This window comes from Falco punctatus (genome assembly GCF_963210335.1).
Source record: "Falco punctatus genome assembly, chromosome: 2".
Lineage (NCBI taxonomy): Eukaryota > Metazoa > Chordata > Aves > Falconiformes > Falconidae > Falco > Falco punctatus.
The window spans coordinates 36,383,573-36,409,569 of record NC_137581.1 but is presented as its reverse complement, the minus strand read 5'-3'; the positions used below and the strand labels follow the sequence as shown (position 1 = coordinate 36,409,569).

Sequence of the window (25,997 nt, the reverse complement as noted above, 5' to 3'; positions counted from 1 at the left end):
CAGGAGGATAGTACTGGCCAGGAGGCTGGCAGATGACATTCTGAAGATGACACAACAAGGTTGTCTTGGACGCAGCTCCATGACCCAGGCTTCAGGCAATCAATGAAATCCCTGAAGGTCTGTTGCAACTGCAGCTGGAGCTGCTCTGAGATATGTAGAACATGACTTGTCATCCTCAGATATACCAAGAATTTTATTCATGTTGCTCTTCTTAAATACCAGACAGTTCCCACATGCTCAGTTTTCTCTCTGAATTAATTTGGCCTTCAGCATCAAAGAGTGATTCCTTGCTTAGCAAAGTGACAAACAGCAAGAAAAAGAATGGCATTGGGTTTACTGGTGTTGAGAATGGAGGTGTTTGAATACTTCAACCTTTGGTTGTAGGGAGATAACAAAAGATTGTAACAAAGTGGGTTGAAGATGAAATAGTTATTTCATAAGAAAACACGACTCCCTGACTGATCCACAAGAGTGGTTTGGATGTAGCTTTTGCCAAGAATTTTTAATTTGATCTTGTATTTTGGTCCCAGATGGAGACAAAATGGGACAGAGAGAGAGCGTACATGCGCTAGCTGTTGCAGGGCTTTCTGCCAGGACTCTCTTTTCAGGTGAATTCTGTTTAGTTCTATCTCAACAAATACATTGTAAGGAATGCTTCACCCTTCACATCATCAGTGTTAGGGGAAGCATTTCAGGAGCCAGTGCTTACAGAGGTTAGTCAGGCATCCATGGTGTGGTAAGAACAGTAGGTTTATTTTCCTGCTCCAGACTGGTTTGATCAGATGCCAGTCTGCTCAATAGCCCCTCCCCAAAAGCCCTGTTCATATGATTGTTTTTACCTTTTATTCCCTTTTCTCCTTCCCAGGATAACAACCCATGTATGTTTATTCTTTCCTCATTAGACCCAATTTTGCTGATTTTACAAACTTGGCAATTTGGGGATCAGTGTTTTTGCATCCTTCACTCCAGGACTAGATATAGTCTGTGGTAAATATGGATATTGTTTATTTGTTATCTATGTGGATTATTTTGATTTTTTAATCAGTGTGCCTAAAGGAGAAAGAGAAGAAACACCAACAAACGTCAATGAGACAGTGTGCTGATAGCTTTAAACGGAATTTCCAAGGGGTAAGTAAACTTTGAGATGTCAGCTGCCTTCAGTAAAAAACTGCACATTGATTACATCTCTGTAAATGTGGGATAAGTACAGAGTAAAGGTCAACAGATTAAACATGTAGTTTAATCAGCAAATTATGCAAATGAACACAAATGAAATATACCATTCAACTGTTAAGATCAGTAAAGCATGCAACTCTATTAGAGAAGTGTTTGAGTGCTGGACATCTTAAATATGCACCCAATTTACTAAATTTTTAGTTACTGGAGGAAACAGTTAAAAGAGTTTATCAGCCAAATGTCTGGGCTGACCAACATTTATTGTAACATAGCTATCTAAAATATAGTGAAGAATACCAAAATTGGTAAAAAATGACACTAGCAACAACTACAAAACTGCTTCTAAAGCTTTTTTCTTCATCACTGGAGGGTGAATATCAATTAGTAAGTGCTGAGATAATACAACTACTTGAAATATGCTGATCAATGAGTTACAGTTTACAGGCACTCAACAACTACTTTACATGGCTCAAGTAGCAAGTTCCCTCCCAGCTCCTCATCTAGGTCAAAATCAGCAAAGCACTTAAGTACATCCATAACTTTAAGTGTAGGAGTAGTACCACAGAAGCCTTTTGCGTGCCTGCTCCTGCTGATGTTATGGAAGTAGAGACCTGAGATCAGGGCTCGGTTGTGCTAATTACAGTTCATAGATTTAAAAAGTCAGCCTCTGAAAGACTAGCAATCTAGAAAGACAAAGGGTGGGGAAAAAAAGAGTTATTATTCTCTCCTCACCATCTTTCTTCTCTCTCTCTTTTTTTTTTAATATATCATAATTACAATAATTGGGTTAGACATTTTGGATTATATCCCAGATACTACACATATGAATGGGCTTCAGAAGTTCATAGTATTAACACCAATGAACAGTATTAATACCAATGAAGAACTGTTTATACACTTAGAAAAAATAATATTTTTTTTAAAAGAAATAGTTAAATTCTTATTTAGATTGTCATGAAACAGACCATTTTTGTCTCCCTGTTTGCCTTTTGTGTAATATTTAAGTCACTGTAACATGATTTTCATGTTGGTAAGTAAATTTCTTTTATTTAAAGCAGGCAAGCAGAAGTATTTTACAGGCTGTACTCACATCAGTGTTTTAGTTTGGATCAAAATATGCTTTTCAATTAGTTTCTCAATGATTCCACTAATTTTGATTTCATTCATATGAAGGAAACTGTTGAAGCACACATTTGGATTTCTTTCAGATGAAACTTGGAGGATGTCCTTCAGGGACATACCTAACACCTTCCAGCTCAGATGAACATTCCCTCTCTGGGACCAGTCTGAAGCTAGTTTTTGCTTAAGTGAAAAAAAGGGAGTGGTGGGGTGGTGGTGGTGAATCCATTCTGTATGGGCATTTTGTAAACTTTAGTTTTTCAGCCCCAGTTCTTCGGCTTCAGGTATTATATCCTATTAGCCCTTTCTTCTTGGTGACACACATTATTACAGTATACTAAAGTTTGATCTCCCTGCTGGTGTTCACACTCTTAGAACGATAATAACTTGTATCTGTATGTTGGGATCTCTGGACCTGATGTCAACAAGTGCCTCCATAGTGATGGTGAAAGAAGGAAAAATCATTTGGTTTGGTTTGACTTGTTTTTTTCTAGGAATATGTTGGGATAATTTTATATCAGCCAGAGAGTTTTCTGTGTAAAGGAAGGCAGCACTGTCAGACTAATACAGGATTATAGTTATCTGTACTTCTAGACAGATGTGGATTGCCTCAGTGCTTGCAGAGGATTGCAAATGGATTCCAAAAGCAGCTGAGATGCTTTTGCTTGCCTTCCCCATTTCCCTTTTCCTTCCTTTCCCCCTCCTACTTCCCCTTCTCCTTTTGCTGTGAAATTCTTGAGGTGAAAAATTATACAACTAGGATCTGTTGCATACAATGGGCAAATAAGACTACTTACATGTAGGTATATATGATTAGTATAAGGGTTTAAACCAACATTTACATTTCAATGCCTGACTTGCTAGTCAGGAATTTCTATTTGATGAAACAACTGAAAAAAGTAGGCACAACTGTAAAAGAAATTGCAACTTTCTATTGCAGATATATTTTGGTAATTGAAATAAACAGTTACTTACAATCTTTACACTGTCCTTATCCTTCAGCAATGAGAATAGATCAATATTTCACAATTTTTCCTTTCCTTTTTTTAACATAAGGTGAAAAATATTCATTACTATTACACAATCCCAAATACTTCCTGAAAACCAAAGTCAAGTTTAATTCTTTTATGTAACTCCCTGTCAATATATGCCTTATAAGCAGAGAAAGTAGATGTGAGCAAATGAAAAAAACCCTTGACTTTAGATGTTTTGGTTTATTTTTCTGGCAAAAAAAACATTCTTGAGGAGGTTATACTTAGAATCATGCTTTCAGAGCTTTTAGAGGACTGCACAGAACAAACGTCAACAGTTCATGTGTGTCAGACTTGCAAACATCTCTCTTTTTTTTTTTTTTTTTTGCACTGCCATAGATGCAATTCATTATCATACGTAGTTCATGGGTTTATGTGGTAAAGTTTTAGCAGTGGAGGGGGAGCTACATATGTGGCATCTGTGAGGAGAGGCCAGGGGCTGTCCCATGCCACATGGTTTCAGCCAGCTCCAATGGACCCACCACAGGGCATAGCTGAGTCCTTCAGCCAAGGTGGTGAAATCTCACGGAAAACATAGTTAGAAGGATTAAAAAATGCCACACAGGCAAAGAAGGGGGGAAAAAAAGGAGGGGGGTGTGGGGTGTGAGGGTGGAAATAGCAGAAGAAACACCATAGTCAGAAGAGGAGGAGAAGGAGGTGGTCTGTGGCACTGTATCAGAGGTTGCCCTGCAGCCCTTTTGGGCTGAACACAACCCTGCATTTCCCATCCCTCTGCACTCCTTGAGGTGGATGTAGAGAAGTCTGGCATGAAGGAGTGAAGCTGAACCCGGTAAAGGGAGAGGAAAGGGGTTGTTTTAGTGTTTTTTTGTGTCCAATTACTTCAATTAGTTATTACATATTTACTTAAATATATAAGTTATTTTTCCCCTAGTCAAAACTAGTCAAGTTTGCCTACAGCAGTAACTAGTAAGCAATTGTCCTGTCTTTATATTGATCCATGAACTTTCTCATACCTGTTCTTCCTGTTTTGTCCCCTTGTCCCACTGGGGTTGTGTGGAGTGAGTGGGCAGCTGAGGAGAAGTTTGGCTACTAGCCAAGGCTCACCCATGACAGACCAGATCAGAAATGAGCAACTAATACAGTAACACCACTTCGAGTAACTGTCTTGTAACTCACAGAGGCACACACACACATTTTATAAGAACATATTAATGGTTAATTAGTTTAACAGTGATTGTTTGTTATAACAGTACACATTCACAATACTCTGAGAATGAGTAATTTGAAATATCATTTTATTTAGTATAAAGAATAGAAGTTGATAATCACGTTTTCATAGCCATCAGACTGTGCTATATGTTCCAGGGTATATATTAAAAATGTTTCCTCTGGAAGATAACTGGATTTTCCATCAGAAAAATAAATATGTAAATAAATAATGAACATCAAGGACCACAGCAACCCAGAGTTGTGGATAAAGAAATATCTATCCATTATGTACATTAATCTAGATGTATATATAAAATAATTATAAAAATATTTTCTTTACAGCTACAGATCATTTGGATTTGGTGAAAAGTCACCAGGAAGTTTAGATTGGATCCATGGTTTGTATATCCTTGTCTCCTTGGAGAGCTGTATCAGGGCAAGGTTTAGGCATGACCCTATTTCTGTCTTCTGCCTTCACTGTAGAATCATCTAATTGCCTACCCACTGAAACAGTTCTAGTCCTCCCTTTCTGCCTCTTGAATAGTTTCTCACTTCTAGGAATGTTTGTCTCCACTCTGCACCCTTCCACACCTAGCTTATGGCACCTGTGGTGAAAGCAAAGCAGAGTAGACAGTATTCAGGAGAAAAAAAACCAACCAAAAAACAACCACCACTTTTAATTTTAAACAGCAGAAAACACTTTTGGCAAAATAAAAATAAAATTTACATTCATCAATCATTATTGAAGATCCATTTGAAATATGCTCAGTGTCTTTCTCAGATTGAAGATTCTGCTTCTTTTGCTGTAATACATGCTTTATTTCTTATCTCAAAATTTTTCCCATGGATGAGTAGTTAGACAAATTGACCCATCCATCCCTGAGTCAGCTCACAAAAGAGCCTTCCTTTAAAAAAAATGCACTCAGAAAACATGGTGGTGATTCAAAATAAATTGAAGCGATCAATTGCTTGGTTACGGGATGAACCGTTAAAATGGACATTAGTAGCTCATCACCCATAGCACAGTCTTGTTTTGAATAGGAGACCTTAGGTATTTTTTCAACTATCTATGCCTATCTATATCTATGATATATCTATGTTTATATCAACTGTGTTGATATACTCTAGAAACCCCATTCCAGTGTGCAGGAAAATGGACAAATGGGCAAAGGGATAAGCATGAAAGAGTGACATCATCATCATCATCATCTCATTTAATAAATAGAGTTTCAATATTGATGCAGATGCAGACAGATAAAACCCAATATGTTGCTGAGGTTAGAGATGATTTGTGTCTTAAATGTCAGGGAGGAAACATTTAGAAAGGGAAATCTTTTGAACATAGAAGGCTGAGAGAAGAATACACCAAGAAAGAGAAAAATAGAATTTTCCTTCATCTTGGTATAGGTTAAAATGCAAAGAAAAATTCTCTGAAGATCTAGACCCAGGTTAATCTAATCCTTTATGTATGAAGTTAGAGGCAAAATTGAACGCAATAAAAAGATTATTTTAAACTCTGACAAAACTTAAACTGGCAACATAGACACAGATACATGAATACATACATACATATGTATGTATATAGATGTGATAAAAATGGTTTTCGGTAGAGGAATGGCAATTTGTCAGATTTTGAGCTATTAGACATGATTTCAAGAAGTCTGAAAATGTAAGTCCAGTCCTCGATCAGGCATTTGGTGAACAATTTAACAGACTGTTTCCATCTGGCTTTCTCCCCTTGCTGCCCTTGTAACTATCCTGCCTTATACATGAAATTTACATCGTTCACTCCTTCCAACGTATTTCTGTCTGCTTTTTCCCCCCAATTTCATCCAGTCTACTGATCTCTAGGGGGTATAGTTTTTGTGAGTTTTAAGGTCTGTCCAAGGCAAAACATACCTGCTGAGATGCCATTCTTTGAGGCACCACAGAGAACAAGCTGACAGCATTTACCTTTGATTCAAGTAGAGATTGGTATTGTCCATCTGTTCCAGCCTACAGAGTATTGGGGAAATAGGTATACCTTATGGAGCCATATTTCCTCCTGAGCAACCTAATAAACAGGGGAACATTTGGATAGAATAACCTTTGAGTTTGTTTCCTTAACCTCTTTGTGACTGTGCGAGCTTCTGGAAGCACTGCAAAGCAGCTGTGCAGTGTCCAGACTACAAATGAGGTATGTCTCAATGCAACCTTAGTAAATGTCCTTACTGTTTCACACAGATGTGGCCACTTGTCACTGTGTGTGCTGTCCCTTTGAGCAGCATGGAACATTCCCTTGCACACATAAGCCAAATTGGCTTTGTAGAAATGTTGGCTATGGGAGCAAGACCCATGTGTGCATTTGTCTGTGCATGTGTCTCTTCCCTGTGACTGTAGCTTTTGAATCTGTTCATTTTAGCCAAATTTGACAGTGTAGTAGAAGTCTCAAAGATAATTAAGTGCCAGTTCCAGTTTCTTGCACTTTTCTCAGTTAGCAGCTGGTGTCCCTTTGCTCTCTATTCTAATTTCCCATCCAAACCATGCTAACTGCTTTAGTATTCAGAGAAGCTTATAAACAGTCACAGTCTGAACAGAAATTCCTGTTGGTTGATTTTACTGAAAGCCTCCACTACTGCCTCCAAAATATCCTGTGGGAGAGGACTGCAAGGAAAGAAAAAAGAAAAAAATGCATTGTTTTGCTCATGTTTGAGGTGATCAGCTTAAAAATACGCTGTGGATTCTGAGCATAGTAAATAATTTGTATGATTGAAGGTGTCTATATTGTACATGACAGCCTGCCTTTTGCTACCCAAACTGCATGTTATAGATAGAAGGGGAATAGAATGTTTTTATTTTGTACTGATATGGACTATACTTGAACCTCAAGTGACTGTTTATGACTATTATTCTATGCAATGCAATATTTTAATTACAAAATGTCACAATATCTCATGGATATTTTGTTGTTCTGCAGAAAAAGAAGCAACCTTATGTTAGGGAGAGCGACATCAGAGATACAACCTAAAAAAGAATTCTAGAGAAGAACCAAAGGGAGACAGCTATCTGGCTGAGGAAAGAGCAACACAGGCTCCTGCCTATGGTGGCAGGTGTATTGGGTGGCTGATACTATCATAAATGCTGCTAAAGTGTTTCAGAAGTATGTAAGGGAAACATAATGTAAACATAATCCACAGGTAATTTCATAATGTTAATGCTAACCTTTTATAAGAGGTTGATAAAGTGATAGATCAAGAATTATCATGACCCAGAAAAGGAAACTATGGAAATAAAAATAATATAGCACAGCATGTTAGATGTCTTAAATCATATGAGAGAAATATGACAACTGCGGAGTGCCTGTGGAATTATATAAAAGGTGCTTCCTGTGAGAGTTTAAGTGTTTAAATGAGGTTATATAAATAAGGTAGGTTTGATGGAAATATTTCTAGATAAGAAGAGAAGCAGCATCAATAGGAAAAAAAATGAATTGGAAAATAACTCCACGAAGAAGAAGATGACTAGAAGGAGTAACTTCCAAACAGGGCAAGCTTGGCATTGTGATGGGTATGGTTGGCATCCTAAGAGTTTATTGACAATACCTTTCTCAGCAGCATAGACAGGTTTTTCTGAAGTGTGGAGGGATTCTGCATCAGGGGCAAGGGAAAAAGGGTGTGAATTCTGGGTCATGCGAGGAAGAAAAGAGCATGAGGAAAAGGAGGAAGGATTGTCTGGACACAAGGATATGTGCATGGTTTCTGACATGATGCCTGGTCCATGTGCTACAAGAACTGATGCTCTGTCTCAGGGTTCAGAGAGGAGGGTGAATGCCCACTTTTGAAGTCTCACTTCAAGTGAAGGTTTTTATTCATCATTCATTATTTTCATTATTTCCTAATGTATAAAATTATATATAATATATATAATATATATTCATTTTTAATTAATTCATTATTATTTTATTCATCTCCCTGCCTTACTTGTTTTGTCTTGTGGTTTTAAAAACTGGTTTGCTGTTGAATGAAAGTGAGTGAAATGGTCAGTGAGTGAGTAACGGAATAACCTGCACAGATTTTTGAGGATAAATTAAACACAAAGAACAGATGAATGGCTGCAATGTTTACAACATTAAGTTTCTTTCTGAATCATGGGACCAGTCACCACAGAGCAAAATATAAAAATATTTAAATCCAGTGAACCCCAAGTAGAATCATAGTGTCATAACAAATCCCAAGGATCTGAGATCCTTTTTAGCTCAAGTTATTGCCAACACATATACTTTCTGCTCTTCTAAATAAAACTAATAATAATCTCAGCAATAAAAATTAATTTATTAACAAAAATCAGGAGACTCATTTGTTGTAATTCAACACAGTTCAATTAGCTCTGAAAACCTCTTACAGATACTGGCTCAAGCTTTTCAAGACTGAAGAAACAAGACTGAAATGGCTCTTATGCTATTTAATCTGAAGGTATAAGCTAAAGTTAATGAAAAGATCTATAAGAATTTGAATTACATTTAAAAAATAATTTGTCCTAATTATAACAAAATTCAATCTCTTCTCTCCCCAGATAAAGGAATGTGGAGTGTAATCTTCCTTTAAACTGTTCAGTGTATTTTGGCTTTGAATAAACAACTTCTCAGTTCTGAGTTTTAATAGCATTTATCCTGATGTTGTTATTTTCCCTCAAAGCTGACCTCCACTTCTACAACTTCAGTTGTAATGTGTTTCTTTATGTTTGAGCTTACTAGTATGTTTTATCATATGACTTTTGGAAAACAAGAGAGGTTTGTGAAGGTGGAAAATGCAGATGTAGTTACTTCCACATGCAAAATTATGTCATTAGAAATTGAAGCATCTTCAAAAACCAGGCCACTAGGGTACTACGACTTTTAAAGAGAAATTCAGAGAAGAGTATCATATGAAGGAACAGCCATGTAATATCATCTTTGAACCTGAAAGATTCTATGACAGTTTTAAACATGCACAGTATGCATGTCAGCCATAGAAAGTGAAACTTCAATATGAATTCCAATATAAAAAGTGCCTTTAAATAAATGACTGCACTAAACATTAAGGAGAGTCTTACAGTACACCAAAGAAAACATGGTGCACTCTTTATGAGGAAAAGTGCTGAACAGCCCTGAGAATGAGCCATCTAAAAGGTTCAAACTTCTTTATCTTATTTTCTATCTCTTTTATTACTTACATTCTTGACAAGCTATAGCATAAAGTCAACATAGTTAATGAATTTATTAAAAAAAATAAATACTAATATAAGGTTTGTGTCTAGTTAATGAATTTGTCACAGAAACCCATTTATGGAACACAGATCATAAATTTAAAGTCCTGCTAGCTGACATTTTTTAAAAAACTTCCAGCAAAGGATAGGAAAGACAGTAAAATACAGACAGGGTGTCACTATATATTTACAAAACAGGAATTAAAAATAATAGTTAAAGCAAATATAGATGGTAGGCTTTTGAACTGTATTGAAGGCTTAAGATATTTATACCTCAAACAAATACTAACTCTATTCTGGAAAATAAGATCTGACCACTAACTTTTTGTAAGGGTTCTTGTACAGAACCAGCTCATCTTCAGGTATGGCATGAATACCACTCTGATCAGTCCCTATTATCTTGGTCACTGCACTCTCCCGAGCAGCCAGGCTGTGTATCTGAAGAACAGTAGTCAATAAGGGCTGCTACAAACTGCCTAGTTTTGTTTGTACAATTTTCTTTTTTAGAAACTTTCCAGATCATGTCTTGCCTGGAGGACTGCTGAAGTTGGGCACTATGGAAAGTCTGTCCATATAACATTTCAGGTGCTAATTTTTAATCATCTGATAACAGAAACAGAATAGAGTTTTAAAAACTGATCCAATATCTTATGCTTTTGCATTTTTAATTCTCATGTAATTTCCCCACATAGAGTACAGTATCACAAATATCTGTACTTCGAGGCATGTTTACAGAGAAATCATGCACAACTTAACAACAATATAGTATACTTTTATAACAAATCTATTTAGAAGTTACAGATACTAATGAAGAGTTATAATTTTCTACAGACTTATTTAAGCTTTGTAAGCAGTTCATGACAAATTCTACAAGGATGGTTTACTAAAAACTATATGAAAGCTATACTTTTCTATTCAGTTAGTCCTATTCATTGGAAAAACGTGAGACTACTCACCCACTGTGGTTTTTCTTTTACAAAGGAATTTATAATTATCTGTGCTCTGTATGTTCCATAAGGAAGTCATAATAATTTGGATTATGGTTTTTCTTCTTTTTGCTTAGGATATGCATTCTTAGGCCAGTGATGTATCTAGTGTTTGAATTTTTACTTCTCCAGCCTCAACAGTGTACTTTACAGGGCTGTCAGAAGGGCAGACTCTGAAGAAACATTGTGGTGACCATTTATAAATGGCTACCAGTTATTATACATGAGAACGCAATATATTTAGTCTGAAGTGAACATTAAATAACAACATAGTGCAATTTAGAAATTGGTTGTTTATTCTTTGCTATTCTCTTTTTAAACATGCCAAAGATACTCTTTATTTTCTGGGCTCTTATCTTTTCTGTATCCTTCTATAAAAGCATGCAGTGCATGCCACAGCAAAGCTTCTTGCTATCTGTAACAATGTCCTTCTTATCAGTGAGATCCTACTTACGAACAGAGAAATACATACGTACAGACCCTTTTTAGGTATGTATATATTTAGTTGTGATGCAGAGGTACCACTTCAACCTTTAGTGCCAGGCCTTTTGTCTGTCAGTTCCTTCACAGTGACACAAAGAAACACACAAACATCTCCACTCCTTCTACAAGCAAATAAAACCACAGAAATCATATTTGAAGATCAAAATTGTAAAAGAAAGAAATTATTTAAACTCCTTAGAAAAAAAATTTTCTTCCTTCTTTGTTAGAACAACATGCATGTATTTGCACTTCATCTGAGATACTTTTCTGCATAAGCTTATAAAACTTAATTTTTAAATTTTATTTTCATCATTGCACTCAGTATGATAAAGTATAATATTCTCTAGACCACGTTAAGAGATCCAGCTTGTTCTTTCTTGTTTGGTCTCTTCTATAAATGAGGATTAAATCTCCATCACGGATTTGTTCTTCCATGCTACAAGTTTAATTTCCATAAATCTACTAGCATGTTATCAACTGTTAAATCTGCAAATATTAATTCTGATTTCCATACTTCTTTTTAACTGCAAGCACAAGAGATTATTTATAATGCAAAAATTTGGTTTAAAATTTCTTGAGAAATTTCAAAGGGTTGCAAGACAATGAGCAAGTGGAAATGTGAAACAAATCTTGTCATTTTCATATAAACATTGGTTTTATCCAATAGTAGGGCTATTTTTAGAAAGCCCTTTTTCTTGGCTGGATTTACATAAGACAAAGGTATTGTTGTGATGACATCATTATAAACCTCACCATGGGTCAGAAATATGCATGTGTTGTTAAGAATGAGAAAATGATAAGCTCCTAAATACTTTTGAACCTTAAATCTTACTTAGAAGCCAGTATTACTCTTAACTGATGGAAATGGTCTATTTGAGAATTGATATTGAAGTCCAAGAACAAAGATAAAGGAATATGAAACTTATTTTAGTATATAGCACTGGGTCTAGAAACAGAAAACCACTGACATTCAGTGACTTCATATATAAATATTTTGTTAAACCTGTTTTCATGGTTTCCTTATGATCTCGTGGTGTTACAAGTCTTTTTGCAGTTGGCAGGACTACAAAAGAGATGTGTATGTTCTTGAACATGTCATTAACCTGTGTCACTTTTTTTCCTCGTTTCATCAAACAATATGCCAGGTTAATATACTTTATAAACTCAGGTTTATATACATTGCCAGAAAGAACTCATACACAATTATAAAGCTATACTACTTGGCTCTGACTGCAACTTCTTTCCTTTCCTTGAAACCCAGTGAAGTCAATATATATTCATGATCTAATCCAATAGAGCATGTGATTAACTTCATGCACTCTCATCAAAGGGAGCATTTACATGCTCCAAGTTAAATAGTGTTTGTCTTCACTTTTGAATAAATAAGAATAAAATTTGAATTATTCTTCTAAAAAAAAAAAGCATAAATATGTTTTTCTTTTTTTTTCTCTCTCTCTCTTTTTTTTTTTTTTTTTTTTTTTTTTGTTATTGACCATGGCCATCAAGTTTACCTGTGGAATAATAACTTCTACACTCCTTTTTGTTTTACAGATATTGTCATCCTGAGGGGGAAAAAAATATCATCACTGAATAATGTGTGAAGGAATTGTTAGTTGATTATGAGACAATTTTAACATATTGAAATATCTTAAATTGCTCTTTCCTTGTCAATGCAATCAGTCTTCCTTTGTGTATTTTGTTTTTAGTTTTTCACTATGCCTACATACAGGGCAGGAAAGAGTAAGCTTAAGGATAACATTCCTTTCCGGGCATTCCTCATACATCCCATTAGAAAATAACAGTAGGTAACCACATGCAATCACAACTCTTCATGAAAAGTAACCAAACTGGAAGCCATCACTGCTGACATATGCACCTAATTACAAATGAATGCTAATAACATTTTGGATTAGCTAATATCAGGACATCTAATGTTCAAACTATATCTTTCCAATGAAAAAATGTCACCAAAATTCTCATCTGTAATTCCAGGAACAGTATGTATCTTCATTGATCTGGATTATTGGGAATGGGATTCTTCAGCTTAAATTCAGAACAGAACATCTTGGTAAGTTTTTTTTTCATCTCTGAGATTCAGCTTTACATTAAAGCCTAAGAAAATACTAGTTCTGAAAACTCTCACTTCAGTTTTACTTGCAGTGTACATCAACATGCAGGAATGCCATGACCTTTTGTACTATGTACTCCATAAACACTTGCTCTCCTGTGACTGATTTTGTCATAGTTAAATTTGTTTATATTTTCTAGGCACTGACATACAGTAAAAGTTCTGTAAAACCTCAATACTTTGGGCTGAATTCTCACTAAAAAGTTTTTGTTTTATTTACATCAGTCTTTAACTTCATCAGCTTTAATAATGTTGCTTTTGATTTACAACAGTTTGTGAAAAGAACCAGAAGCACCCTTCATAACATACACTGAATAACATTCAAAGCAATTTTCCTTTTTGATGGAACACTGAACACTAGACAGTCACAGACCAACTATTTCGGAAGTTCTCCAACTGTTGTGGTTTAGCCCCAGCCAGCAACTAAGCACCACACATCTGCTCACTCCCTCCCTCCTGGTGGGATGGGAGAGAGAATCAGAAGGGTAAAAGTGAGAAAAACTGTGGTTTGAGATGAAGACAGTTTAATAGGTAAAGCCGCACACACAAGGAAAGCAAAACACAGAATTCATTCAGCACTTCCCATCAGCAGGCAGGTGATCAGCCATCCCCAGGAAAGTTGGGCTCTATCATGCATAATGGTGACTTGGGAAGATAAATGCCATCACTCCAAACTTCTCCTCCCGCCCCCCCCACCACCCCGCACTTCTTTCTTCTTCCCTCAGCTTTATATACTGAACATGTCGTTTTATGGTATGGAATACCTCTTTGGCTAGTTTGGGTTAGCTGTTCTGGCTGTGTCCCCTCCCAATTTCTTGCGCTCCTCCAACCCTTGCGCTGGTGGAGCTCAAGGAACTGAAAAGTCCTTGACTGAGTATAAACGTTACTTAGCAACAACTAAACCATCAGTATGTTAGCAACATTATTCTCATACTAAATCCAAATCGCAACATTGTACCAGGTACTGAGAAGAAAATTAACTCTATCTCAACCAAAACCAGGACATCAACTAACACTAATTTTATATACATGTGTTTTTAATGTTCTTTATCTTGAAGCCTCTGTTTGGTGATCTTAGTGATGCTAAGACTACCTGCGTCTAGTGTTCTTAGAATGTAATGTCCTGTTATATCTCACTTTCACAGGCTCATCCCATTTATACCTTCACTGCCTTGCAAGAAATCTTTCTTTCAGAATTGTCAGCTTATATGTTTACAGAAACATTTTCAAGACTTATTGCAGCATCCAGCACTTAAGGTGGCATTGGGCTTCATTGTTGTATTTTTGCTATGCTTATATAGCAATACTTTACATACTAACTGCTTGCAGAGAATTGCTGTATACCGTATTGACCTGTAAGACTTTTGCTTACATTTGGTATTTACCCATTTACCAGCTGGTGCTGTGACACTCACCCAAACTATTAGAATAAAAGTACCAGAACCGTTCCCTAAAGGAGAAAGATGATCAGCTAAATCTTTTGCTTAAATCTTAGAAATAAAAAGGCATTAACAACAGTACTCGTCTTATAAATGTCCTTTCCAATTAATGTTCTACTAGCCATTTGGACACCTTGTGTGAATTTTTCATAAACGGTTTTTGGAAAACCTATTAGCCAGAATGCATACACAATGCACTGGTGAGTCATGAGAACATGATTTTATTGAACAAACAGAAAAAATCTTAAATGCTTTTAAAGAACTTGTTAGAGGATGTATGGGATATGCATTGTGTTGCTGGGTGCTCTTGGAAGCTGCCTGCAGCTTGGCTGTAAAGCAGATGCATAGAAAAACCAGATCATGCCTGGCTCATGGCTGTTGTTAAAGCTTTCAAGGACTTCCAAAGTCACTAAAATACTCCTTGAGTCAAAGAGATTTCACATCTGTCACATCCTAAACATATTAATATGAAAGGTGTTAAAAATGCCTTTGTAAAATACTTTTGTAGGTCTTTCTTGAGTGCCCTGTTTCACAATAGTACTGGCAGCTCTAAAACCATCTGCTGCGACTCTCATTTCTAGTTTGCTCTTCTACTCATGTTTGATTTGATATGAATCAAAAAACAATCCAGACATATCGAGGCATAATTTCAGAGGACTTTTCTTATAGATGTTTCACCTACGTACCTAATTTATAGGTAATTAGGTAAGGGTAACTCAGCACTAAATATTTAATGGTGTCAAAAGTATCTACAATTGATTTGTCTTGCAATTGATTGTGAATGCCAAATCAAAGTCTGTCATTAAAGCTTTGACCCTATGGGTATATTTGTAGTATAAAGTGTTTGTAACAGTAATAGTAATAAGAATATTTACAATAACAAATTATAATAATAACAATAATAATATCAATACAGTTATTTGAAAGCTTTTTAAACTCCTTGTTTAAATAGCTTGTTTAAAGTCAGTTCTGGGTACCACATTTCCAAAAAGATATTGGCAAATTGGAATGCGTTTACATATAACTAGCAAAAAATAACCAGACTGATCTATGAGTGAAGATTAAAAGAACTATATCTGTACAGCTTGACTAAACATTGACTAAGGTGAACAGCCTAGGTTATGTTAAGCTCTTTCAGCGCAGACATGCTCCTGAAAGCATAGCAGACATATGCTATACCAGAAAGAATTTTAGAAGAGCTTTTAATTTTAAGGACATTAATTTCTTCCTGACTGTTCAGAACAGTGCAGACTATCTCATGCTGAAGGATATTGACCTGCACAGTTTCATGCCTTCCCTTCTCTCATCAGTTTTTTAAAGAGTGATGTCCCAAAATGTCTCTGTCACAAGGACTTGGGAACAAGCTGGTCTTCATGCATTTTCCACATTTTTTGTGAAACATATTTGAATGGGATATTTAGTCTGGAATGAAGGAAATGTGGGGGAAGGTTAAGCTGATCTGGACTTTACTAGTAGTGGAATTCATACCTATCCCAATAGGTTTTTTCCTATTTTAATTTCTATAATTCTAAGAAGGTTAGTGTACAATGATTTTACCATGCAATTTTTATATTTCTATGAAAAGGCTATGCAAGCATTTAAAGATCTAGGGAGAAAAATAAAAAAACCCTCAAACATTAAAACATATAACCGATATTATTTTAACATAAATATTTACATTTAAAATAAGAATGGAGTAAAGCAGAGTGAAATGAGCAAGCAGAAAAAAACTAATCCAATGTTAAGTCAGTTTGAAGCTTAACTATGTTCCTGACAATATGGGTTGAAATATTTATTTTACAGAAATTCCTGAAACACAAACACAGTTAGAGGATGCAGAAACTTGCATTTTAAATCCTTTCTATTTAATTATTGACTTTTTCCTTTTATGTGCTTCTTAAATATTGATGTAGGGATGAGGAGAAGAAGGGAAAAAGGAAGAGAGTCAGAGAACATCAAGGAATTACTTATTGCTCCTGATTTTCAGCTTTTATTAAAAGCTGATAAGAGTTAACTATAGGTCTTGTAGTGGACTAGGAAAAATGGCATAGAAGCTGCGCATTATTTTGAATTAACCATAGAAAATATTTTTTAGAAACTTTCTTTGCATAATATTTAATATTTGCAATTTCAGTTTCCTACAGCATAAAACACCCTAAAACACAAAAGAAAAACCTCTACTAGTTGTAATTAAAACTGTAAGTGGAAGTTAGCTCATCCAAATGTATTGCCGAAACTTAGGAAGACAGGAGGCAGAAAACAAAAGAACTAAAAAAAAAAGACTAATCAAAGTAATTCCTGAGTAACTTTAGCAGGGGCATGCATCAAGTATATTTCAAAGAATCAGAATTTAAAGCTTGCCTGGCATTTTTTAGTATTTATATTTTCTATTATGTTATAAATTGAGGAGAAGACAACTTCAGGGCTGAAGAAACTGACTATTTTTATAGAGTTCAATGGGAGAAATAGAAATGGTCATAGACCCCTATAGCATGCTTGTTTTTGTACCTTGCTGTCTTAGTTTAAGAGAAGCCGCATTCTGTGTATTTTCTTTGCCAAACTTCATCTTTGTTCTTCACTGTCAATAGGCAGGACTATTCTATCTTTTTGAATTAAATCTCTGCAAATGAAGATGGAAAATATTTGTGTTGATAACAGTTATTACTTTTCAGGATGGTCACAATTCCCATAGAGTTCCTATTTTATTTATAAGCAGCCTGATGAATCTTATGAAAAAAACACTAAATCTTGCATCAAGGTTGCTGATATTAGCTATGTTGTTTCTTCTGCACCACTGACAAACTGGAACCTGTAGGTCTCTTTATAGCAAACTTTACATGTCTGACTGAGTCTTGCACACTTTAGGAATATCTTTTATCTTCAAATGTATGAAATAAATGTATTTTTTTCCTTGCATAGGAGTTATTTTTCATGACATATGGACTATCATAATAGAGATAAATTATGTGTGCTGGGATACATACTGTCACAGTAAAAACTCCTTTGCTTCAGGAAATTTTGCTGGTTGTAGCTCTTTTATTTCCTCTTCCTCTTGCAGATTCCTGGCAGATTCCCTGTCTGTGGTTCAGATGATGTTATCTAGCCTTTCAGCCATTTCTTTATGACATACTGCACAATGCTAATTTTTTCTGTGTTCATTCCTTCAAAAACAATTTCAAAAGGTCCTTTCAAAATTTGTACTATGCCATCCAGGACCCTGGTGACCCTCACACTAAGATTTTGTTCTTACAGAAACTCATGGAGAGACCATCTTACCCACCTGTTCTTGCTGTCTGTAAGCTTATACTTCTTATCATCATCATAACCTTTGTATTGATCAGGAGAGCTTTGCACTACAGGCACTACAGATATCTCACTTTTTAATGTCATTGATAAACTTAAGGAAGTCTTGAGATTTAAGTAGAAATACACAATATATTATGGAAAAAATAATTAAACTTCTTTCACCATCCTTATAACTATCAAAACTATCTTAAATACCTAATTCTAGGAATATCTGGCAGCTAAAACAGCAAATAACTATCATTTATATCATTCTGTTATGCCAAGCAGAGTGTCTGATTTCATAAATAATAACTTGAGGTGGTTTGATCCAAACCAGGTAAAACATGCACACTTAGTTGATGCTGAATTTCCCACATTTTTCAAATCTCTAACCTCAATGGCATTGTTTGCAATCTCTTGGACTTCTGCATGAAGTTTAGTGCACAGCCTCCTGTATTCCCCCTCCTCTGTCTTTGCAGTAGCAATGGGAAATACTGGGAAAGCAAGTGCTTCAGTCTGCGTTCAACTAAATATATATTTCATTCAACCTGTCTCCTCAGGGGATTTTCAGCCTGGTTGTAAAAAGTGAAGCTCTTTGGAAGAAATGTTGTTAAGTATAAAAATGAGTAACATAAAACTTTTTTTTATTTTTGTCCTCTGACTATACTTGAAAAATAGCAGTTGCTGAAGTTGTGTTGACTCTGCCTCCTCCACCTACTATTCTGCACCATTACTTTAACTGTAGTTTCCATGGACAATAGAAAATTAAGAGAGCATGGGTGGGTGTGGTTGGGAGGAAGACTCGATGATTGCTTTTTCCGTCATAAAGAACTGTGGCTAAAAAATTGCAGGATCATCTAAGACTGCTACAAATAAGAAAAAGTGACCCCCAGAGAACCACATTGTGTATCAGGCAGTGTGTTCAGAGAACAGAAGATAACAGTAAGTAATTCTTTTTTCCTCTCAGGATTTTTTCTTTTGCCTGAAAATTTCTGTAAAAAGTGAGCTCGTCATAGTTTTTCAGCATTATTCAGCCAGCCTGCAATATTCTTTCAGGAATGTCTCTCAAGAGCTCAAACCATATTTATTTATTTATTATTGTTATACCTAGATTTTGAACTTTACCTAAACTTAACTAAGCTCAACTTTTACAGTGAGTTTGGCTTAGTCATTTGATTATTGTACTTAATTTTAGGATACAAGTCACTATATTCAGAAATTTATAAAAGTGAGTCTTAAATTCATTAACTAGTTTTCTTAGCATGATGTGCTGCAAAAATTCAGTTCAAATGTTTTACATAATGTGCAATAGTTCACTAATGAACTTTAAAATCAAACCCTACAATTTGTACTTATATGTTTTTTCTTCTCAGGTCACTTAGGATTAGAGTTTTTTAATCCTATTCTGTCTTTTTGCTAATTATGGACTAAGTTATCTCATCAAACAAAAGTTTATGTAATTGTCACTAACTTCTTTCTTCACTATTCCTATTCCTGTACTGGAAAATATCATAATCATTATATTGATTTATCAGATTTCTTATTTAATAAAAACTAAAAATAACTCCTGCTGAAGTTAACAGAGTTGTCATAATACAAATGACATAAAACCCAGTCTATATAGTGTGTTTTGAAGTTTAGCAAACGACAGATGTAAATGATTTATTAAAATACACAATGCTTTTGTAATGTCACAGGTCTTTATATCTTCTGTAATAACTTCTTATTACCATAGAAAAAATGCTCTAAAAGAGGCCTCTACGTCAGTGCTTACTAAGACATAGATTTTATATTGCTGAAGAGTTGTGTAACAGTAGAACCTCTAAATAAGTTTTACTTATCACATGTACATGTCAGAAATTATTTCTTATTTTCAAACATACTGCAAGGATGCAGGCAGCTTTCTCATCTTATCTAGCCACTTCTCTAAGAGTTCTATGTAGAAAGAAAGAAGAAAAGGGCATGAGGAAGTCTGAAACAAAGGCTCTGTGGAAAAGGGGTAAAGATAAGAACGTTTAGATCAACTTAGAAGGTACCAGCAAGTATTCAGAGAAAGTCAATAAAGTCCTAGAGCATTGTCATGTTTCCTTGAACAAGGAATGAGGGATGTCATCTCTCGCTTTGCATTTAAAGGAGGGCCTAGGATGAAAATAGCTGTTGACTGAAACTAAGATGTTGTTAAATAAAACATCTGTAATAGCTGACTGGGACATATAACAGAGAATTTAGTTTATTTGTGTAGAAGGAAGAACATCAGTTATGGATTATCATAGATTCTCCAGGGAAAAGATTTTGAACTTAAGATACAGTTTCAGAGGTTTATGTTTCCCACTCATGAATACATTTGTACAAACTAACTTTGACAGTCCTATTAAAACCTAAGTTAATGGCAAATGTTTAAAGCTTCTGTGTGGAGGAACTACTCTTTCACACTGCAAACAAAAGACCCCTCCAATGAACAATGGAGAAAGATGTAATTTACCTCTAGAAGTAGATACCAACATGAATGAAATTCCTTTTGTTCGCTTTAAATATCAATTATTGCTTGATGTGTTTAAACAACATTTAAAATCTTAAATGTGAGCTCTGAACATGTTCATAGCCATCTATATAGTATTTTTATTAAAAATTTGGTTCTTGAAATCATATTTGACATGAAAAATGCACAACTGTAAAAAACCTGAGTCTATAAGCAAACATGAATGGAGGATGGACTCCATTTATAATGGACTCATGGGCAAGGCTTTCAAACACGTCTGAAAACTAAACACGTGACATCTATACACAGATTCACCAGTCTAAATATTCTGTATATAGAAAAGGTTATGATAAAAAAAAAACCCTAACGAAGCAACAAAAAAACCCACCCAAACGACCCAAAGCCAAAGAGAATTGCACTAATTAATTTTCTTTCTATATACGTATTTGAAAGCCTATCTTTAGCAACCCAGATTGACACATTTGATAATAAAATTGATGAATGTGTTTATTTTTCTATCAGTCTAAGCTAATAGTATTGCATGAGGCATTCCCAAACAGTGAAAAAATACTCTCCTGTTCCAATGTCTGTAGTAAATAGTCTCTTCTAAAAGGGACCATAACTTTGGCTCATGTCTCCTTAAGGAGCTGTTATTCAAACAGGAGACTATAGGGTTCATAAAGGTTAGCATCAATGACTAAGCCTGTCAGTTTAGAATCTTCAGTTGGCTTACTCATTCACTTCTGTTTTTCTCTGAATAAAAGGGAACTTGGAGGAATATTCAGGAATAAAGTACTCACTTGGGAAGCTGAGGAGAAATTTATTGCAATAGTAAGACTTAAAGTTACTTACATTATAGTAGTGTCTCCTCATCTACCTTTTGACAATGTCTTCCTTCTATGGAAAGCCTTTTCCAACCTGAAACCTTTCTAGATTAGGCAATAAAGGGGAAAAGCCCCTTATCCTATAGCAGTGACTGATGACAACAGTCGGTAAGCAGCCAAAGGTATGGATCTAGGAAAAAGGTGTTACATGGAGGTAAGTATTTTCTCACTGTAAAAGGGTTTGTAAAAGAAGAAAGTCAAGTCATTCATGAATTTATTACTGGATCTTTTAAAGAATAAAATTCTTTTGCTACATTCCAATGTAGCAGATGGGTAGCCAGGATCATTACAAACACCTACCACCACATACCAATTCATACCATTTACTGCCTTTTAATTAAAACATGACAATACAGACTCCTGATGTATATTCATTGACTTTATAGTAGGGTTACTTACCATTTACTCCTAAGTAACAGATAAGAAGACGAAACAGTTTAAAGATAGTGTTAGTGCCTAAGGAGTTCTTGTGATAATTCTAGTTAGAACTTAGAGAATTCAGCTATATTTTACAAAATTGTAACTGACTGGTTGCTGAGATTTGAAGGCAATGATCTTCCTGCCCCTGAAAATTGTTTACAGGCCTTAAATCTATTATTTTCTTGTTTGCCAGATAAATCCAGCTAAACAACTAAATAATCTGAAAACTCTTATTTGACAACAAGAAGAAAATTATACCCTAATAGTTGTCGATTTTGCTTTAAATACTTCTCAACAGGTTTTAGGCCACCCTTTTCTTCCTTTACCTAGTATACTCATTTTGATAAAAAATTGAGTATTTCAACAAGTCTCCCTGTTTAGTTTCCTGGTGCTGTTCCTGAAGAGAGATGTGGGTCAAGTTGCATCTGGAAATGAGGTTCCAGATACTATAGTAGAACAGGGAAGGGCAATATGTATGACATTGAAGTGGATGTCTGCTATAGGACACCTGACTAGGAACAAATGGATAAGACCCTATACAGACAGATAGGAATAGCTTCATGTTCACAGGCCCTGATCCTCATAGGGGAATTTAATCACCCCACTATATGATGGAAGGACAGCACAGCAAGGTATAAGCAGTGCAGGAGGTTCCTGAAGATCATTGATCATCACCTAAGTGACAGAAGAGCCAACGGGAAGGGGTGTCCTGCTGGACTCTTACAAACAAGGAATAGCCCTGGGTTGAAAGCAGGTTGCAGTGACTATGGAATGGTGAAGCCCAGGATTCTGAGGGCAGGGAGAAGTGTGGAGAGCAAGCTCAGAACCCTGGAATTCAGAACAGCAGATTTTGGCCTGCTCAAAGGTCTGATTGGAAGAGTCCCATGGGATAAGGCCCTGGAATGAAGAGACATCCAAAAAGTCTGTTTAATATTCAGAGATACTGTCCTCCAAACTCAAAAGAGCTCCCTGCCAACAGATAAGAGGGGGTGATCCTTCCCCTCTGCCCAACACTGATGAGGCTACAATTGGAGTACTGTGTCCAATTCTCAGCTCCCCAGTACAAGAGAGCTGTGGAGATACTGGAGACAATCCAGTCTCCAGTAAAAAGAAGGGCTGCAAAGGTGATGAAAGGTCTGGAGCAGTTCACATATGAGGAGAGTCTGAGGTGACTGGGATTGTTTAGCCTAGAGAAGAGAATGCTCAGGGTGGATCTTACCAATGTATATAAGTACCTGAAGGGGTGGTGTAAAGAAGATGCAACCAGGCTCTTTTCAGTGGTGTCCAGTGACAGGACCAGAGGCAATGGGCGTAAACTGAAACATAGGAGGTTCCCTCTGAATGTCAGGAAACACTGTGAGGGTGACTGATGGCTGGCACAGGTTTTCCAGAGAGGCTGTGGAATCTCCCGCCTTGGAGATAATTCAAAACCTGTTTAGGCATGGTTCTGGGCAACCAGCGGCCCTGCTCGAGCAGGGAGATTGGACAAGATGACTTCCAGAGGTGTCGTCCAACCATTCTGTGATTCTGTAACTCTTTTATCCCAAAAGGAGGTTTGAAGTTGCTATGAGATAAGAACACACTATTGTTTCATGAACACTTTGTAAGCAGAAGCTCTCTAAGGGCTAGGAAACTCATTTCTATTGGTCCCAAATTCCCAGTTATGATTCACCATGAAACACGTTCAGGTCAGCTCTTGGCTTCACCCAGCTATCACCATGATTGTCCTAAGAAATGAGAAAAGACAGGTGGTTACATCACTTTAAAAAGAAGAAATAATTATTTAATTCCAGACAGTAAACTCATTAATGATGGGAGGTGAAGCCTTGATTGATTCAATAGTTGTCAATTCAAGGATTCCTTCTGCATTGTATTATCTATCAGGATATTGGCTAAGCCCTTTGCTGTCACAGCAATGAAAAATAATAAGGGCAAGGTTCTGTTCCCTTTTCCTGTTTTGGGAGAAAGGCTATATCTCATTTTTCACCTTTTATTTGCTGGATTTCTTATTTTATGGTTAAAAATACATGAAACTGTTTAAAATAGGCGTTTTATGCTCCCTTATTTAATTAAAAAAAAAAGATGTATAGACGTAACTGCATATTGTTCTAAGAAAGTTGTGAAATTCTGAACATTAGAAAAAAAATCGCAAAGTCTTAAAAATCTAAAGAGATATCTTAAAGGAACTCTGAAATTGAAACTTTTGCAGTTACGTTAGATGAGAGCTACCTTACTGTGTGCTCTAATAACTGTTTAAACTAGATATTCAGAAGTAAAATGTTGTGAACCCCTCAATTTTCACTCCATGAACAGTTTTACTGTGAAAACAAGAAATTTCAGTCACAAACCTAAATATAACTTCTGAAATATAATATTTTATCTCCGATTCTCCCATACAGAATATGACTTATTTCAATGTTAATAAAACCTTTCACAGTACATATTTGTGTGTATATATATATATATATATATATATATATATATGGTCATTTTGAAACTATGATCTAATTAAATATTGTTTATATTAAATATTAAATATTGTTTATATGCTATCATCTATTGTTTTTATTTTTTATTAATCTGATATAGTCATCTTTTTTGTTAGACAAATAAAGTTATAGTAATGTTGCTAAATTCTACTTTGACAACTTTAAAGGAATTACTAATTCCACATATTGCTTTTCTGGCTTCTTATAAGGTATCATTACGCAGGAAATATATTGATAGAAGCAAAAAAGGAAAAGAATCAAATGCTACATATCTAAATGCAAGGTTTCTATTCTAACAGACAAGACAGCTAAATTTATTAGTTCTTGGTTTGGGCTGATGTGGATCAATAGTTGAGCAAAGTTTTTAAGGCTGAACTGAGATTGAAACAGTGTAAAGCAGCAGAGATGAGGCTGTCTGGAGTTGGTAGATAGTAAAATCATCACATTCAGGGTCATATATATAAGTATATGTATTTATACACAGATGCATTGTCAGTGTTATTCAAAAGACATGGGGATCTTTCTCATCATTGCACTTCATAATCTTAATAACTCCATTTAGGACATTTTGTCTACCTAAGAGGAATCAGTTTCCTCAGCCTCTTATAAATCTTTAATACCTGCCACTTTCAAGCATAGCTACTGTATTTCTTGCTTTAGTATGATAAACAGCATTATATAAGCTACTCAATGTGACATATAAATGCTGCAGTATACAGTCATAGTTATACCACCTTGCTGGATTTATATACTATTTCTTTAACAACAGTCTATCATCTTTACCTTGTTCACTGTAACCTTGATACTGGATACAGGTATTCATAGATATTTTTCCAGCAATAAAACTCAAGTCTCATCTATATCAGTATGCCAAGGGTTTACCCACTTAGCACTTACTGATTTATTGTTTTTTGTTTGGCTTCTGAAATCATTAATTTCTTAAATTGTACTAACAGTACATACCTAATGGTCAACGTTTTTATCTTCAGTCTTATTAGTTCTAGATTTTCAAATTGACTAAAAAGAAATTACATCATTATGAAACACAGCTAATAAAATTAGATTGAAGAAAAACACATGAGCAAACTTACCTGTATTCCAAAAGGAAAACAGAGGAAAGAAAATAATAAAAAAAATAAAATGTTGCAATCAACACTTATTGGTATAGCCTGCACAACTGAAATCTGTTGTTAATAGACCACACTTTTGATTTGTCATCTTAGCACAAAGAGTCAAAATGTGTAATCTTGTTTATTGGAAAACTATTACGTTGTATGTGTAAATGGATTCAATAAACTTAGAGTCTACATTTGTAAGAACTTCCATTTATTTAGGTAAGGCAATATGTTATCTTAACATGACAAACTATTTCAATATTTTGACAAAACATATAAGCCATATCATCATCCTTTATTTTCAGTTTCGCTTTCTAGCAAAATGACGGCTGTATATTTATAGTGGTGTTTTAGACTATTTCAATCAATTAGCTAGTTAGTGCCAATATGATGTAAATAATTTCTGTGCAAAAGTTAAGCACAAGTTTTGCATATTTCCCAATGTCTAAATGTGTCAGACATTTTTGTCTCTGAATTCAGATACACTTTTGTGAATATCCCCATTTTTTCTTAGTATACATTCCTGAAATAAATTGAGAACTTGGAGTTCATTATTGTAGTGAGCAAGTT

General features: G+C 35.3%; 1 long non-coding RNA gene across 1 annotated transcript in view; it reads left to right on the top strand.

The window, feature by feature from the left end:
* The first annotated feature begins 1,943 nt into the window (after positions 1 to 1,943).
* Positions 1,944 to 25,997, top strand: part of LOC308059240 — a 36,286-nt gene continuing 12,232 nt past the window's right edge. The window contains exon 1 of the long non-coding RNA XR_013926183.1: positions 1,944 to 18,982. This is a non-coding gene — a long non-coding RNA (uncharacterized lncRNA). The remainder of the gene's footprint in view (positions 18,983 to 25,997) is intronic.